At 45.2% G+C, this 17,000-nt stretch overlaps 1 pseudogene; it reads left to right on the top strand.

Annotated features, from left to right (window-relative positions):
* Nucleotides 1-16,412: 16,412 nt before the first annotated feature.
* Nucleotides 16,413-16,637, top strand: LOC144591822 (oligosaccharyltransferase complex subunit OSTC pseudogene; annotated as a pseudogene).
* The last annotated feature ends 363 nt before the right edge of the window (nt 16,638-17,000 follow it).

The raw sequence follows: 17,000 nt of genomic DNA on the forward strand, positions 1-17,000 counted from the left end.
AAAGGATAAGTCTAAGTCAGCATGGATTTATGAAAGGGAAATCATGCTCGACTAATCCTCTGGAATTTTTTGAGGACGTGACAAGTAAAATGGATGAAGGGGAGCCAGTGGATGTAGTGTATCTAGACTTTCAGAAAGCCTTTGATAAGGTCATATGTTTCTATGTTTCTATTCACAATTCACTTCTCTTCAATCCCTTTGTTTCACGCCTTCTGTCTTTTCATCTCCAGTCTTTGTCCATCCATTGCCTATGAACCCCTCCTCCCCTCTTACCTGTACCAACCTATTACCTGACAGGCTTTGCCCATCCCCTCCCAGCTTTCTTCCCTCCCTCCCCCCCCACAATCAATCTGAAGAAGGGTCACAACCCAAAACATCACCTGTCCATATTTTCCAGAAATGCTGCCTGACCTGCTGTGTTACTCCAGCATGTTATTTCTATTTTTTTTAAACGGAATCTGCAGTTCCTTGCTATAGACAATAGGTGCAGGAGTAGGCCATTCGGCCCTTCGAGCCAGCACCGTCATTCAATGTGATCATGGCTGATCATTCTCAATCATTATCCCGTTCCTGCCTTCTCCCCATACCCCCTGACTCCGCTATCCTTAAGAGCTCTATCTAGCTCTCTCTTGAATGCATTCAGAGAATTGGCCTCCACTGCCTTCTGAGGCAGAGAATTCCACAGATTCACAACTCTCTGACTGAAAACGTTTTTCCTCATCTCAGTTCTAAATGGCCTACCCCTTATTCTTAAACTGTGGCCCCTTGTTCTGGACTCCCCCAACATTGGGAACATGTTTCCTGCCTCTAACGTGACCAACCCCTTAATAATCTTATACGTTTCGATAAGATCTCTTCTCATCCTTCTAAATTCCAGTGTATACAAGCCTAGTCGCTCCAGTCTTTCAACATATGACAGTCCCGCCATTCCGGGAATTAACCTAGTAAACCTACGCTGCACGCCCTCAATAGCAAGAATATCCTTCCTCAAATTTGGAGACCAAAACTGCACACAGTACTCCAGGTGCGGTCTCACTAGGGCCCTGTTCAACTGCAGAAGGACCTCTTTGCGCCTATACTCAACTCCTCTTGTTATAATAATAATAATAATATATTTATTTTATATAGCGCCTTAACACATGCACAAAGCGCTTTACAAATACAATTAACATAGAAACAAACAGACAAACAGACAAACTATCCTGACGGAAAAGCGGCGAATAATCAACGCCAGCGTCCTCTCACGTCAGGGTCCGGCAGTAGACATTAAAGAACACAAGACACACAGATACAATTTTTTACACAAAACAGCCATCACAGTGATTGCTCTAGGCATACCCTCACTGTGATGGAAGGCAAAGTCTTATCTCCTCCTCGTTCTTCTCCCGTGGCGCCACGAGGCGATCGAGGCTCCCAACCCCTTGAAGCCCCCACCGGGCGATGGAAAGTCCCAGGGTCGAGCCGAGCAGGCCGATGAAAGTCCTGAGCCCCCACCGGGCGATGGAAAATGCCGCGGCCGAGCCACGCAGGGCGATGAGAGTCCTGAGCCCCCACCGGGCGATGTAAAGTGCCGCGGCCGGGCCACGCAGGGTGATGAAGGGCCTGCGGGCGGGTTGATCGTGCCTCGCGCTTCGGGGCGGTCGAAGCTGCTACGGCTGGAGCTCCCAAAAGCCGGTCGCCAGCCAGGGACCTGCAAACTCCCGATGTTGCGGTCTGCAGGGCCCACGGCCGAAGCCTCCGAGATGGTAAGTCCAGGCCCTGCGACCGGAGTCTTCGAGGTCGATCCCAGCTGGAGGCCGCCGACTCCACGATGTTAGGCCGTAGCGCGAACGGAGATACGACACGGTAAAGGTCGCATCTCCGTTGAGGAGGAGATTTAAAAAAGGTTTCCCCCAACCCCCCCACCACCCCCCCCCCACATACACAGAATTAAAAATAAAACAAAACGTACATTTAACATCAACATTGACTAAAAAACACAAAAAAAAACGGAGAGACTGCCGGTGAGCCGCAGCTGCAGAACACAGCCACGCCCCTTTGAAGGCCAACATTCCATTGGCTTTCTTCACTGCCTGCTGTACCTGCATGCTTCCTTTCAGTGACTGATGCACTAGGGCACCCAATTCTCGTTGTACGTCCCCTTTTCCTAACTTGACACCATTCAGATAATACTCTGCCTTCCTATTCTTACCACCAAAGTGGATAACCTCACACTTATCCACATTAAACTGCATCTGCCATGCATCCGCCCACTCACACAACCTGTCCAAGTCACCCTGCAACCTCATAACATCTTCCTCACAGTTCACACTACCACCCAGCTTTGTAGCATCTGCAAATTTGCTAATGGTACTTTTAATCCCTTCATCCAAGTCATTAATGTATATTGTAAATAGCTGCAGTCCTACAAATGAACAGTTCCTGGCTTGTTCTTCAACAGGACTGATGCCTAACTCCATTGACCTCATCAATTGACTGAATTGCTTCCTTAGGTTCTTTAATGATTTTGCAATGCTGTGCAACCAATGTGGTGGAGAGATAATTTTGGAGTTTTGAATTTTTAGATAATTACAGTCCCAATGTTGCAGATATGGGAGTGATTGTTATTGTCCTATTCCAATTCTTAATGTGTTGAAAGGTTACTTTCGCTCTTTGCTTCACATCTTGCAAGTGGAGATTTATTGGCAGGTTACTTCAAGGATTGTGGTTGGGGTTGGGAATTGTTCAATCAACAACATGTAATTACTGCATTGAGCTGGACCGGCTGTAGAAACTGGATATTCTTGTCAAATGACTTTGTTGGATTACGGCAATAATTGGTGTTGATGTGCCAATGATTTCTTAAGAGCTCTATAAGAGTTTGGTTAATTAAGAAAGGGTAACAACGCATATGCAACTGTATAACGCTCGTCATTATCCATGGGCATACCCAATCACTAAGTGCACATAGTGCCTTTGACTTATTAAAAAGGGGCATAAATTGAAATATTGAGCTAGACAACCAGAATAGGCAGGTTTTAAGAAGTGCATTCTTTTCCAACCTGTAACCATCAGATATGTAGTTATACAATGCAGGACATTGTGCTGTCTTCATTCATTTACCAAACATATCATTCCATTTGCTTAAATATTTGCATTGTGTCAACGTGTCATCAATTTTAGAATTCCAAACATTCCATCCATGATAAAAAATTCCATCCTGCCCCTTGGTGTCAGTGACAGGACAGCTGGTATATAGTTAAAGTTGGGCAATCACTTGGGATCAGGGATTACCTGCTCCACAAAAAGAGACACAAAAGTGTTGGTGTAATTTAGCAGGTCAGGAGGATCTCTAGAGAACATGGGTAGGTGACGTTTCAGGTCGGGGTCCTTCTTGATCTGAAAAAGCATCCCATCCCAAAACGTTGCCTATCCATGTTCTCCAGAGATCCTGCCTGATCTGCTGAGTTACTGCAGCACTTGGTGTCTTTTTTTGTAAACCACCATCTGCAATTCCTTGTTTCTACATTACTTACTTCACTCTAGTTTTGTGGTTTCCAAGGCACCCAAGGAGGCCAATGTGGGAACTGCAGACTTCCATAGATAGACCGGGGAATGGTTGATAGTGTGGGGGTATGGGAGTTCTTGGCAAGGTCTCCTCCTTCCACCACTTACTCAGGATATTCTATATAGTCCCAATGCACAGCTTCAAGTTCTCAATATCATCTGGCATCATCCTTCCCTATTTTGAGTAGTCACAGGCTAAAGACTCACAGGGGTCAGTGGGGATGTTGCATTTCATCGAGGAAGCGTTTTATACATCCTTGTATCTTTTTCTGTGTCCTTCTGGTAATCTCCTCCCATGACAGAGCTTGGAATTGAGCAGCTGTTTTGGGAGTCTGATACTGGGCAAAGATATGGCCTGCTCAATATAGCTGATTAAGAGTTACTAGAACCTCAAGTTAGCAAATATATCCTTGGTTAGAATGCACAATGACGTGGTGTATCAAAACAGGTCTACGAGTGCAAATAGTTCCGTAGATTAAAAACATAGGATGTCATTGGAGTATAATAATCAGGAGGTTATGTTGCAGCTGTATAAAATTTTGGTTAGGCCACACTTGGAGTATTGTGTGCAGTTCTGGTCATCACATTACAGAATAGATGAGGAGGCTATGGAAAAAGTGCAGAAGAGTTTTACTACGATCTTGCCTGGATTAGAGAGTATTTGCCATAAGGAGCGGTTGGACAAACCAGGATTGTCTTCTCTGGAGCGTCGGAGGTTGAGGGGCCACGTGATAGAAGTTTATTATATTAAGACAGGCATAGATAGGATAGACAGTCAGTGCTAGGACGGAACTGTCGAATACTACAGGGCAAAGCGGTAAGGTGAGAGGGTGAACGTGTTTTATACAGAGAGTGGCGAGAGCGTGGAATGTACTCCAAGGGGAGATGGTGGAAGTGGGATACAACAGCAAGATTTAAGAGGCATATAAACCAACATATTCACAGGCATGATGTAGATCACAGCGATATAGACCAGAGTTGGGATTACTTTAATCTGGCATCAGGGTCAGCACAGATATGATGGGTGGAAGGACATGTTCCTGTGCTGTACTGCTCTTCCTCAGGGCAGCATCCTGGACCCAACCATTATCAACTGCTTCATCGATGACCTTCCTTCCGAAATAAGGTGAGAAGTGTGTATGATTTCACAATAGTCAATTCCATTTGCAACTTCCCAAAGAATGAAGCAACTCAGAATGCAGACAGCAAGACTTGGACAAGATTCAGATGTGGGCCCATAAATAGCCAGTAATATTTGTGCCACGCAAGTGCCAGCAATGACCATCTCCAACCATTGAGAGTTCACCCACCTACCCTTGATATTCAATTGCATTATCACTGTTGAGTTTACCACCATCAATATCCTTGGGGACACCAATGACCAGAAACAAAACTGGACCTGCCACATAAATAATGGCTTTGAGAGCAAGTCAGAGTCACAGAGTTTTCCAGCATGGAAACTGGCCCTTCCATCCAACTCGTCTGTGCCGTCCAAGATGCCCCATCTACGCTGGTTCCATTTGCCTGTGTTTGGCCAGTATCCCTCTAAATCTTTCCTATCCATGTACCAAATGTCCAAATGTCTTTTAAATGTTGTTATTGTGCCTGATTCCACCACTTCCCTTGGCAGCTTGTTCCATATACCGACCACCCTGTAACTCTGACCACTCTGAAAAAGTGGTCCTCAGGTTCCTATGAAATCTTTTCCATTTCACAAACCTATGCCCACTAGTTCCTGATTCCCCTATTCTGGGAAAAAAACATTCTGTTTTCCCCTCAATATCTTACAGCTTTGTAAGATCACACCAATTTTTCTGTGCTCCAAGGAATAAAGTCCAACCTCTCCCTAGAGCTCAGGCTTGGAGTTCTGACAACATCCTCGGAAATCTTCTCTGCACTCTTTCCAGCTTAATGGCATCTTTCCTCTAGCAGCATGACCAAAACTGAACATAATGCTCCAAGTACAGCCAAAGATGCTGATTATCCAGTGATATCATCTCCTGATGTGCCAAGACCTTTTCACCATCTACTAAACACAATTCGGAAATACTCTGCACTTGCCTGGATAGGTGCAACTGTAACAATCCAACTGGATAGGAATCCAATTAAAAGACATTTTGTTAGACATGGATAGGAGGGATGTAGAGGGCAATGGGTCATACTCAGGGACTAGCCCAGTATGTCAACTTGGTTGGTATTGACAAGGTGGGGGGAAGGGTCGGCTTCCATTGCAATATAGCTCAATGACTCCATGATACTTTAATTGTTCCTTCCCTCCAGCATTGCAGTATAATCTAATTGCTCACCCAGGCTATTCTGAAAGCCTTTTTCAAACCTGAGACCCCCACCACCTGCAGGTTTCTCCTCCATGTGGAACGCCATTTTGACTTGAAAATGACTTCCCATTTCTTTCATCACCGTTGGGTCACCGGCCCTCCCTTCTCAACTGCACCATGGGAGCACCTACTCCCGAAGGATCAGAGAGGTTCACAAGGGTGCCCCACCTTCACCTTCCCACGGACAATTAGTGATGAGCATTCAAGAGAGAGCTAGATAGAGCTCTTAAGGATAGCGGAGTCAGGGGATATGGGGAGAAGGCAGGAACGGGGTACTGATTGAGAATGATCAGCCATGATCACATTGAATGGCGGTGCTGGCTCGAAGGGCCGGATGGCTTCCTCCTGCACCTATTGTCTATTGAGTAATAAATACTGGCTTTGTCAGCAATATCCGATCTCAAAAATGAATTAAAAAAGACTCAGTGCATATTATTTTAAATTGGAAGTTAAAGCTTCATCCACTCAGCAGGTAGGTTAGGTGATGCCAAGTGGTTAAATTAATTATTCAAGTTGTCAGAACATCTTGTGAATAGGATTGACGTCAGGTCTGAGTATACCTTCTAGACTTTGTTGTTGCTGCTAATAAAAGGCAACTCCCGACAAAGATCATGGTTTACAGGTTGCTGCCTCAATCCACAGCTTCTCACGGAGTCACTCCTCACAGTCACTTTGATGTGCCATTAAAGGGAAGGGTTGAGGAGAGGTTAAGCACTCCCTATTGTGCGTGGGACTGAACTGGGTCAAGGTGAAAGGCCATGAGTAACTCAGTGGACTCTGCTTCCCTCTTTAACTGAGTGGTTAACTGCATCAGGCACCTTTGGCTGGGAAATGGGGGTTTGTAAAGAGGGAATATGAAACAAAAGGAAAATTAGACGAAAGATTGCAGTATTTAATTCTGTATCCTTTTGTTTTCAACCTTGAACTGACTAAAGTATTTTTTGACATGTCATGCTTGTTTTGCAATCTATCCAATGATTTATGTTGATTGTTCCATGATTCAGAGGTGAAAGGTGTCCAGCTCAGCACAGGTTTTCGAGATGCACTCTGACTGATGAAGGGTTTAAGAAAACAATATTGCTTGCGTGTTGACAAACCTACAAAGCAGTGATGCTGGTGGCCAGCTCTGCCATTGTTACACAAAGTTGTTCCCATTCTTTTACTGAAATACCTTGCAGACATTTTTTCCTGAGGACATTCTTGTTTACGATGCCCCGCCCACACACCTGTGCCCAACAATGTGTGTCGTTGCAATCCAGTGGAGCGTCAAAGGCAAGAACGGAACACTTGTTTTCATCACGCTTGTGGCCCTTATTCTAGCAGTTGCTAACTTTTGCAACAAACTTGGACAGACTGGGAGATGGTGCCATTAACACCCGTAGATCTCCCGCACTGCCCTGAAAATTCATAACTTCTTGGTCATGTACTTCGTGAGAAGGCAATAAATGACACAATATTCATTGGTTTAATTACTTGTAAACTCCTTTGCTAGCAGGGTAGAGCTAGAGTCAGAGAGTTAAAACACACGGAAAAGGGCTCAATGGTCCATGCCAATGTATGTCCATCTGCATGAATATTTTTTCTTGCATTAGATTCGTATTCTTCTATGCTTTGCCTATTCAAGAGCCTGTCTAAATGTCTCTTAAACATGGCGATGCATCTGATTCCACTACCTCTTCTAGCAATGAGCTCCAGATATCAAACACTGTTGTGTCAAGTACTTTTCATGAAATGATCTTTAAAATTCCTTTCTCTCACGTTAAGCCTTTGCGCTCAGGGAAAAAGCTTTTGGTTGTCCACACTGTTTCTCATAATTTTAACATACCTCTAGCTGGGCATTCCTCAGCCTCTTTCACTTCAGCAAAACAAGTTCTTCCCATAACTAAAGTCCTCCATCCAGGCAACATCCTGGTGAATCTCCTCTGTACTCTCTCCAGCCCAACCACATCTTATCGTGTGGCTAGAAACACATATTTTCTGTTCTAGTTTTATGTTGATAATTCTTGCAGCCAAAATAAACTACAAAGAAACCGAAAAATAGAAGGCCAAATGAAATGTGGGAAGAAAGAGAGGAAGAAACTCTCGTGAGAGATGATCAGAATTAAATCAAGTTGTGTGTGATGGTTTATGTGACAAGGAAGCTCTCTGCTTTCAACCATGTTTACATTTCCGATGATTTGAATCCACAATTATATTCACCCAGGTATTTATTCACAAAATGCTGGAGTAACTCAGCAGGTCAGGCAGCATCTCGGGAGAGAAGGAATGGGTGACGTTTCGGGTCGAGACCCTTCTTCAGACTGATGTCAGGGGGGCGCCCAGTTGAGTTTAGCTTAATCAAAATCAAATAAAAAGTAGATTGTCGCAAATAAAGATTCAGTTCTTGGACCCCTCCTTTGGCTTTGTGGTGACCTCACCTTGTAACAAAATACCAGACTCTACAGTCAGAGTGATCTTTGTGTCAAACTGTGCCCTGGCTGATCTAAACTGGGTGTGGAGGAGGGGAGCTGCTACAAGCGGCACCAATGTCTCCAGAGGTTGGTAATGAAAACAGGTCACATCTAAAACACACTCGGGGTTGAATACGGTTGTTCCAACAAAACAAAGAGGCCGTCGATATCCCCTGTCAACAGGAATGCCCGTTTGCACCTACTCCTTGTGACCATGGAAATCACTGCCAATATAAAGCAACAGCCTCGGGAAACAAACATGGGCAAAAGTAACAACTCCTGAAAGAGTATAACCACCGTATTATAAGAAGATAACTGCAGATGCTGGTACAAATCGAAGGTATTTATTCATAAAATGCTGGAGTAACTCAGCAGAGTTACTCCAGCATGTTGTGAATAAATACCTTCGATAACCACCGTATTTACTGTTTCCGGCGTTAAAACAAGGATCAATAAAGTTTGATTGAGTTTGTGCTTCTGGGTATCTTGGCTGAGTGCTAATGACTTACGAATGCTTTGGTAGGGGATAGCAGTGTTCGAGTGGCGGAAAGCAAACTTTCTGTGAGCCATGTTTTCTCAGCCACAACTGTGCTGACTTATTTGTCTGTGTGGAGACCAAATACGTTGGACGATTTGAATGTTACGAGAGAACAAAGGTGGTGAAAAGGTTTTGCCAAGCACAGAGGAAGTGTAACGTAGTGCCAAAAACTACCATTTCAGGCAAAGCTTTGTTGCATTCTGCTTCAATCTTTAAAGAAAATCTCCTGCTTTCTGCACAGTACGCTGAAAATTGTCAGACACTTGCAGCCAAATTTTAGTCCTCACCAAGAGACATTTTGATATTTAACAAAAATATGCCCCAAACTTACCATTGCTGTCTGTGAAGCAGTCCCCGCTCTCACAAATTAGTGCGATGGAAGAAAAAATGTTGAAACTGTTGTTTAATATTTAACTCAGGTCACCAAAATTTCATCCAAGGGCAGCCTGTAAGCAGAGTTGTGCTGAGCTCCTTCCCTCCTCCTTTCACTGATGCTAATGAAGCATAGGTGCAGGTACAGCCTGCTACTGAGTGCAGCCATGGCAACGGGGACATAGGTGAGGCTCCGCCTGCTCGGCAGGTGTTTACGACACTGGGCAGGTTTGCCCACAGGTTGCAGTGCATTCTCTCCACCCTTCAGAAAGTTCCCCATCTGTCAGCGCTGCGGCTGACTCCAACTGGTCTTTGCTACAAGGCGTGAGTTCTGCCCGCAGTTGTTAGAAATCCTCCCTTTAATGAGAAGGGGTGAGCAAAGTTTGCTTTCCAAGCTTAGGAATCACTGACGGATGGCAAACAAACCCAAGGAGACAAAGGAACGGGAGACAGAGACATCACACAAACCAACCTCCCCTCTATTGACTCCACTTATTCCTCACGCTGCCTCAGGAAGGCCAGCAGCATAATCAAGGACGAGTTGCACCCTGGCCACTCCGTCTTCTCCCCTCTCTCATCAGGCAAAAGCCATAGAACTGTGAAAACGCACACCTCCAAATTCAGGGACAGTTTCCTCCCAGCTGTTATCGGGCAACTGAATCATCAACCACAACCTGAGAGCAGTGCTGAACTACAATCTACCCCTTTAGTGACCTCAGACTATCCTTGATTGGACTTTGCTGGCTTTACCTTGCACAAAACGTTATTCCCTCATCATGTCAGGCAGCATCTCAGGAGAGAAGGAATGGGCGACGTTTCGGGTCGAGACCCTTCTGAAGAAAGGGTCTCGACCCAAAACGTCGCCCATTCCTTCTCTCCTGAGATGCTGCCTGACCTGCTGAGTTACTCCAGCATTTGGTGAATAAATACCTTCGATTTGTACCAGCATCTGCAGTTATTGTCTTACATTCCCTCATCATGTATCTCTACACAGTAAATGGCTCGATTGTAATCATGTTTTGTCTTTCAGCTGACTGGTTAGCACGCAACAAAAGCTTTTCAATGTAATGAACATGACCTTTGGGTAGTGACCCTATTATTTAGAGGGGAGGCAGCTTGTAGAAAGAGATGAGGGGAAAGGGTGGGGCAAGAGCTGGCAAGTGATAGGTGCTGTGACAGGGCCACTTCCCTCGGTTGCCGCTCTGATCCCTATCTGGCTGACAGGCCAGGAGAGGCCCATCCCCAGCGGCATTGCTAACAGCTTGGTCCAATTAACTGATATTGGTTGGCCACTTGAATCTTGTCAGCCTACTCCCTATAAAAGTAGGAGAGAAGGGGGAGGAAGAAAAGTGAGGAAAGGAAGGAAAGGGAGGCAAAGAAAGAAGAGAGAGAAAGTTAGGAACCTCCCTACTAGCTGTGTTGACCGGTTCAAGTTCAAGAAAGACTGAGCCACTGGGACAAACCCAAGACCACTAGCGCCACCGTGTGGTCAAGACTGGGCCGCTGGGAAGAAGCCAAAGACAGCCAGTGCCTCTATTGTGGCTAAGACTGAGTGGCCGGGACAAGCCTTGGACGCCAGTGGCTCTTGCTGCCCATGGACAATGAGGGACTGCACCCACACAGAGGCTATTCCACAGACCGCCAGCGCTGCCTTTGCAGACCCAAAGCTGAAATGCCTGGATAAACCTGAGACTGTCGTACATCCTCTCGAGCCAAGAGTGAACTGTAGGAAGAAGCCGGAGATCACCATGCCTCTTCTTTCGAGACCCGGACTGAGCTGCCGGGACAAGTGGGGCTTGCCAGTGCCACTGTACATGTGCCCAGATGGTGAAGGGTGGTGCCGCCAAGTGGTCCTGGGCTTACTTACTGCTGTAAATGAAATATGTATATATGTGAGTTCACCCTACTGCAGTATTGTCACTGCTGAACCCAGTGTCATCCCTGGTGCCACAGTGGATTTGGGTGAGAAAGGGTTGGTTGGCACATGAGCCAGGTGCAGAAGAGAATGGTGAGATAGTGAGCAAAGGTTACAGACTGTAAGTAGAGATTGCAAAAGGTTAAGATGTTGTAATCTGATAAGGAAGGTGGGGAGTGAAATGTAGAACCAGAGGAAGGGAGGACAGATGGATAGGGAATGGGGTTGGGAGGATTTGGTGGGATGGATATCAAAGCCTGCTGGAGCATCTGGTTGTTGGCCATTTAAATTCCCATTCCCATAATGACTTTTCTGCCTTGGCCTTTTCACTGACAGAGTTAGGGCATACGGAAACTGGAAGGACTGCACCTCGTATTCCCCTCAGGAAGCTTACAACCTACCCAATTCTCCAATTTCAAGTAACCCCCAGATGCCTTCCCTTCTTATCTACCCAATTCCTTCTCGCTGCTCCATGCATACACCTTTCTTTCCACTCCCCTCCTTCCCCCACCCGCCTCCATCACCCAGTTCCTTTCCCCTCCTTCATCTCCCTTATTTACCTTCTTCGTCCCCAAACCCCTCTCCATTGCCAACATCTGCACTTTCTTCAAAAACCCCGTGAACTAGGAGATCGCTCCAATTATGTGAATGAGTTCATGGAGGCCAACATCTTCGGCATCAAGGCCTTGATGATCCCACATCAGCTGAGGTGGAGTGGGGATTCTCTGCTTCTGCCTGATGCATGAATACCAAGACCATTGCTGTATACCCGCCTCGTCAATGAAGAAATGAAATAAATCAAGGCAAACAATGAGGAGTGTGGCATTAACAACACACGGGGAGACAGTGGCCTGGAACAAAATTGACTTGTGAAGATGCCACCACTTGGGTTGCATGTTTAGATATTGAATGGTGTAATGATGTCCTGATCGTAGGAAATGCATGGGGTCACCAGTGGGAGTAAATAGTGAAGCTGAATCCTGTGGTATTTTCACATGTGATATTTTCTTTATCATTCAGTGTTCTTCTCTTCGCTGCTCAGTGCTAGAAGATTTGCCACTCATCACCCATTTATGCTTGATTTCTAGTTAATCTTCCTTGCGGTACTTTTTTTATCATCAACGTTGCTGATTTAACATTTGAAATAGGAGGTAGTGTTTTGCATTAAGTACATACAAACTGCAGCATGTTTGCAGCCTGGAGTCGTGTTTAGAATTTGTATTTAAGAACAGGAGATAACTCTTCACCATTACTGAGGCGTCATTTTCCAAAGCTGATGGGCACTGGATACATGCATTAATATTTCAAACCTTGAAACTTAATTAAATACCAGGTCAGAAAATGAACTGTCCTTGGAAGATTGAGCTGTGCTAAGTTACCTTTTTTTCCCATCTTAACTTCAATTATAACAAAATTGAAATGTCTAAACTGAGTACTTTCATCAAAGAGGAAAATTATAGTGAATGAGTGAAAGAATTTGCGTTGAATTTAAAATGCAAAAGGACAAGAGGGATAAGATATATATATATATATATGTGTATCTGGATAGATGGAGCTTATTAGGGAGTCAGCATGGTTTTGTATGTGGGAGATTGTGGAAACTGCACTCTATTGTGAACCTGTTTTTTAAAACTAATGACTGACTCGCTGCTGTGGACTCTTGCTGTATGAAATGAGGGCATGGATCTTCAATTAACCCCAGCTTAATATTCACTGCAAGCACTTGTATCGCCCAGCTCCATATTTGCACTGAGAGGTTTGATGGCAGGAATTGGAGTCCAGTGATAGAGCATTGGAAAACACTAAACCTATGCAGTTGAGGTGTTATTTCATGAGATAATAATAATAAATTCACTGCTTGCCCTGCAGGATATTTTCCCCATGGGGCAGCTGTGTCGCAGGGCCCACAGGCGCTGCGAGCCGAGTCTTTGTCTGTTTAGATGCTGCAATCAATGCAGGAGGTGATATTCTTGCCAAGATCCTGGTATTCAGCTGTACTAGGTGGAGGGTTCAAATAAACATTGTTGGTGTTGTACATTTAATGATGGTGCACACAAAATCAATGCTCGCTAAAACTGTTTAATTGCTGAACAAGCGGAGACATTCAAACTGCAATTTACAAGTGAGAGAATGAACCGCTGGCCAATGGGTTTTGAGGCCCTTGTTTGAACTTGAACAGATAGGATGTGTCTATACACTTCAGAATTCATTATGCTACTACCATCAGCAATTGCTTCATCAATGAAGATAAGTGAGCCAGTACCTTCAGCAGCCATACATGCCCAGGCCATAACACCCCCACCACCGTGTTTCACAGATGAGATGGTGTGCTTTGGATCTTGGGCAGTTCCTTCTTTCCTCCATACTTTGCTCTTGCCATCACTCTGATATAAGTTAATCTTCATCTCATCTGTCCACAAGACCTTTTTCCAGAACTGTGGTTGCTCTTTTAAGTACTTTTGGCAAACTGTAACCTGGCCATCCTATTTTTACAGCGAACCAGTGGTTTGCATCTTGCAGTGTAGCCTCTGTATTTCTGTTCATGAAGTCTTCTGCGGACGCTGGTCATTGACAAATCCACACCTGACTCCTGAAGTGTTTCTGATCTGTCGGACAAGTGTTTGGGGATTTTTATTTATTATACAAAGAATTCTTCTGTCATCAACTATGGAGGTCTTCCTTGGCCTGCCAGTCCCTTTGTGATTAGTAAGCTCACAAGTTCTCTCTTTCTTCTTAATGATGTTCCAAACAGTTGATTTTGGTATGCCGAAGGTTTGGCTGATAACTCTAACAGTTTTATTCTTGGTTCTCAGTCTCATAATGGCTTCTTTGACTTTCATTGGCACAGCTTTGGTCCTCATGTTGATAAACAGCAATAAAAGTTTCCAAAGGTGATGGAAAGACTGAAGGAAAGACTAGGTGCTGAGAGCTCTCTTATAGCTGCATTAAGGTGGCAATTAAACAAACCTGAGGAATTACAAACATCTGTGAAGCCATGTGTCCCAAACATTATGGTGCCCTGAAATGTATAAACACAGCTGTAATTTCTACATGGTGAAACCAAAATGTATGAAAATAACCTCTAATAAAATCTGACAATGCGCACTTTAACCACATGTGATTTTTTCTATTACAAATCTCAAATTGTGGAGTACAGAGGCAAATAAATAAACGATGGGTCTTTGTCCCAAACATTATGGAGGGCACTGTATCTTGCAAGATCATTAGATAGCATCATTACTTGCAGGATAAAAATGCTATTATGTTCTGGTCATGTTCAAACAAAATACAGTTCTGAGATTGTATAGTATTTTGTAGGGGATGATGTTGGAGCTGTTTATAAATATCTATGAGTACTCCAATTAGAAGATTTTATATTTGTCATGATCCATAGCAAGCTCCTTATCTGTTGAACTGTAAGTGAAGATTACAAGGGCAAGTGCTGTCATTGCTGTAATCCAGTCTTTAGGAATGTTACAGCAACAGTTCAGTGTTTCCCATATTTTACGTAAGCTGATGAATACACATTATCAGTAAAATGAAGCACAACTTAACAAAAATAACTTAATTTTAGAATATTAAAAAACCTGTAACGGGGGCTGCACACTGGCACAGTGGTAGAGTTGGTGTCAGATACTACAGTGCCAGATACTACAATCCTGACTATGCATGCTGTCTGTATGGAGTTTGTATATTCTCCCGGTGACTGTGTGGGTTTTCTCTGGAAGCTCCAGTTTCTTCCCATATTCCAAAGACGTACAGGTTTGTAGGCTAATTGGCTTGTAAATTGTTCCTAGTGTGTGTAGGATAGTGGTAGTGTGCAAGGATCGCTAGTTGGCAGCAACCTGGTGGACCAAAGGGCCTGTTTCCGTGCTGTGACTCTAAACTAAACTAAAAGTATAAGCACAAAAATGTGGTGTTACAGTGGAATTGTCTGGACAGCACTCTTCATTATTCCTTGTACAAAATCATCTAGAAAATGCAATTATCCACACAAGGGCTGTGTTGTCAAAGCTCTGCCTACATGAATTACATAAAATTCTTATAATAATGAAAGTAGGCCATACTCTACCAAATAAACAAGTTTTAATATAATCTTCCACAAAATGCTCTCCTCCAGTTTAGTTGTATAATCCACATCTACAACAGTACAGAAGCATTAATGGACTTTAGCACTACATTTAGGCTGTATTGTCCATATTCTGAAAATCACCGTTACAGTATTAGGTAGACACAAAATGCTGGAGTAACTCAGCGGGTCAGGCTGCATCTCAGGACTGAAGGAATGGGTGACGTTTCAGGTCGAGACCCTTCTTCAGTCTTTTTACAGTATTAGTGTGTGTCAGGAGAATCAAACTGTGCCATGATGAGATTTAAAAAAGGCTCTTGCAACTCTTTTGGTTGTAGTCCAAAATCCATCTGAAAACTGAGTTCAATCAACCCTCCTCTTTCTATTGGATACAAACGGAATATTTTCTTTCATTTCAATTGAATAAGCAATCTTCCTGAAATTAAAAAAAGTACAAATATTACTTTTTAATTATGCATTTTTTCTGATTCATTAATTTGATCGTAAAATGACCCAAATAATTTATTTTGACTACTGTTGCAGTTCATTTGAATCTAACCATTGACCTTGTTAATTAAACATTAATCCTAGTCATCAATCCTAACCCGACTCTTACAATTAACCATAGCTACCGACCTCAGTCTTTGGGCCTGATCATTGATCTTGACTGACGACCAATACTGGCATGTGGGTCTAATCAATGACAACACTACTGGGTTTAAAACCCTACTCGGCCTTTGATGTTGAGTGCAAACCCTGCTGATATAATTGACTCTGACCAATTCAATGATATCAACCATTGACCTTCCAGTGCAATGAGCTCAGTCACTTGCCCCAAACTCTGACCCTCCAGTCCAAAGATCTGGGTCTCTGCCCCCCAACCCTTGGCCTTTGTTCCAACTCCGGCCAATGACGTCACTGGGAATGCCAGCCGGCGGTGACACCTCAGACCGGGCGCGATGTGACGCGGGGTGACGCTAAACATCCGGGCGTAGAGTGACGCGGGTTTACGCTCAACGCCGGGCGTCGAGTGACGCGAGGCTCCGGGCGCACAGTGAAACGGGGCGTCGGGCGCGATGTGACGTAGAGTGTCGGGCGCACAGTGATACGGGGCGTCGGGCGCACAGTGATACGGGGCGTCGGGCGCGATGTGACGCAGGGCGCCTGGCAACGCGGGATAACGCGAGGCGCGGCCAATGGCGGCGGGGCTGAGACGTGGCGCCGCGCACCGGAAGGGCCGGCCGGTTGGTGTTTCCGGGACACGTCACGGCCATGGAGACGCTGCTCGCGCTGCCCTTCGCGCTGCTCGAGTGCCCCAACGTGAAGCTGAAGAAGCCGGGATGGCTGCACATGCCGTCCGCCATGACCGTGTACGCCCTGGTCATCATCTCCTACTTCCTCATCACCGGCGGTGAGTGCGCTCCCGGTGCGGGGCCAGGGCTGGAGCTTCCCGCTCCGAGGCTGCCTGCAGCTGAAGAGGGAGGGAGGGAGTGTGGAGGAGGGGGGAGTGTGGAGGAGGGGGGAGTGTGGAGGAGGGGGGAGTGTGGAGGAGGGGGGAGTGTGGAGGAGGGGGGAGTGTGGAGGAGGGGGGAGTGTGGAGGAGGGGGGAGTGTGGAGGAGGGGGGAGTGTGGAGGAGGGAATGTGGAGGAGGAGGGAGTGTGGAGGAGGGAGTGTGGAGGAGGGAATGTGGAGGAGGAGGGAGTGTGGAGGAGGGGGGAGTGTGGAGGAGGGGGGAGTGTGGAGGAGGGGGGAGTGTGGAGGAGGGGGGAGTGT

The sequence above is a fragment of the Rhinoraja longicauda genome, unplaced genomic scaffold (genome assembly GCF_053455715.1).
Source record: "Rhinoraja longicauda isolate Sanriku21f unplaced genomic scaffold, sRhiLon1.1 Scf002111, whole genome shotgun sequence".
Lineage (NCBI taxonomy): Eukaryota > Metazoa > Chordata > Chondrichthyes > Rajiformes > Arhynchobatidae > Rhinoraja > Rhinoraja longicauda.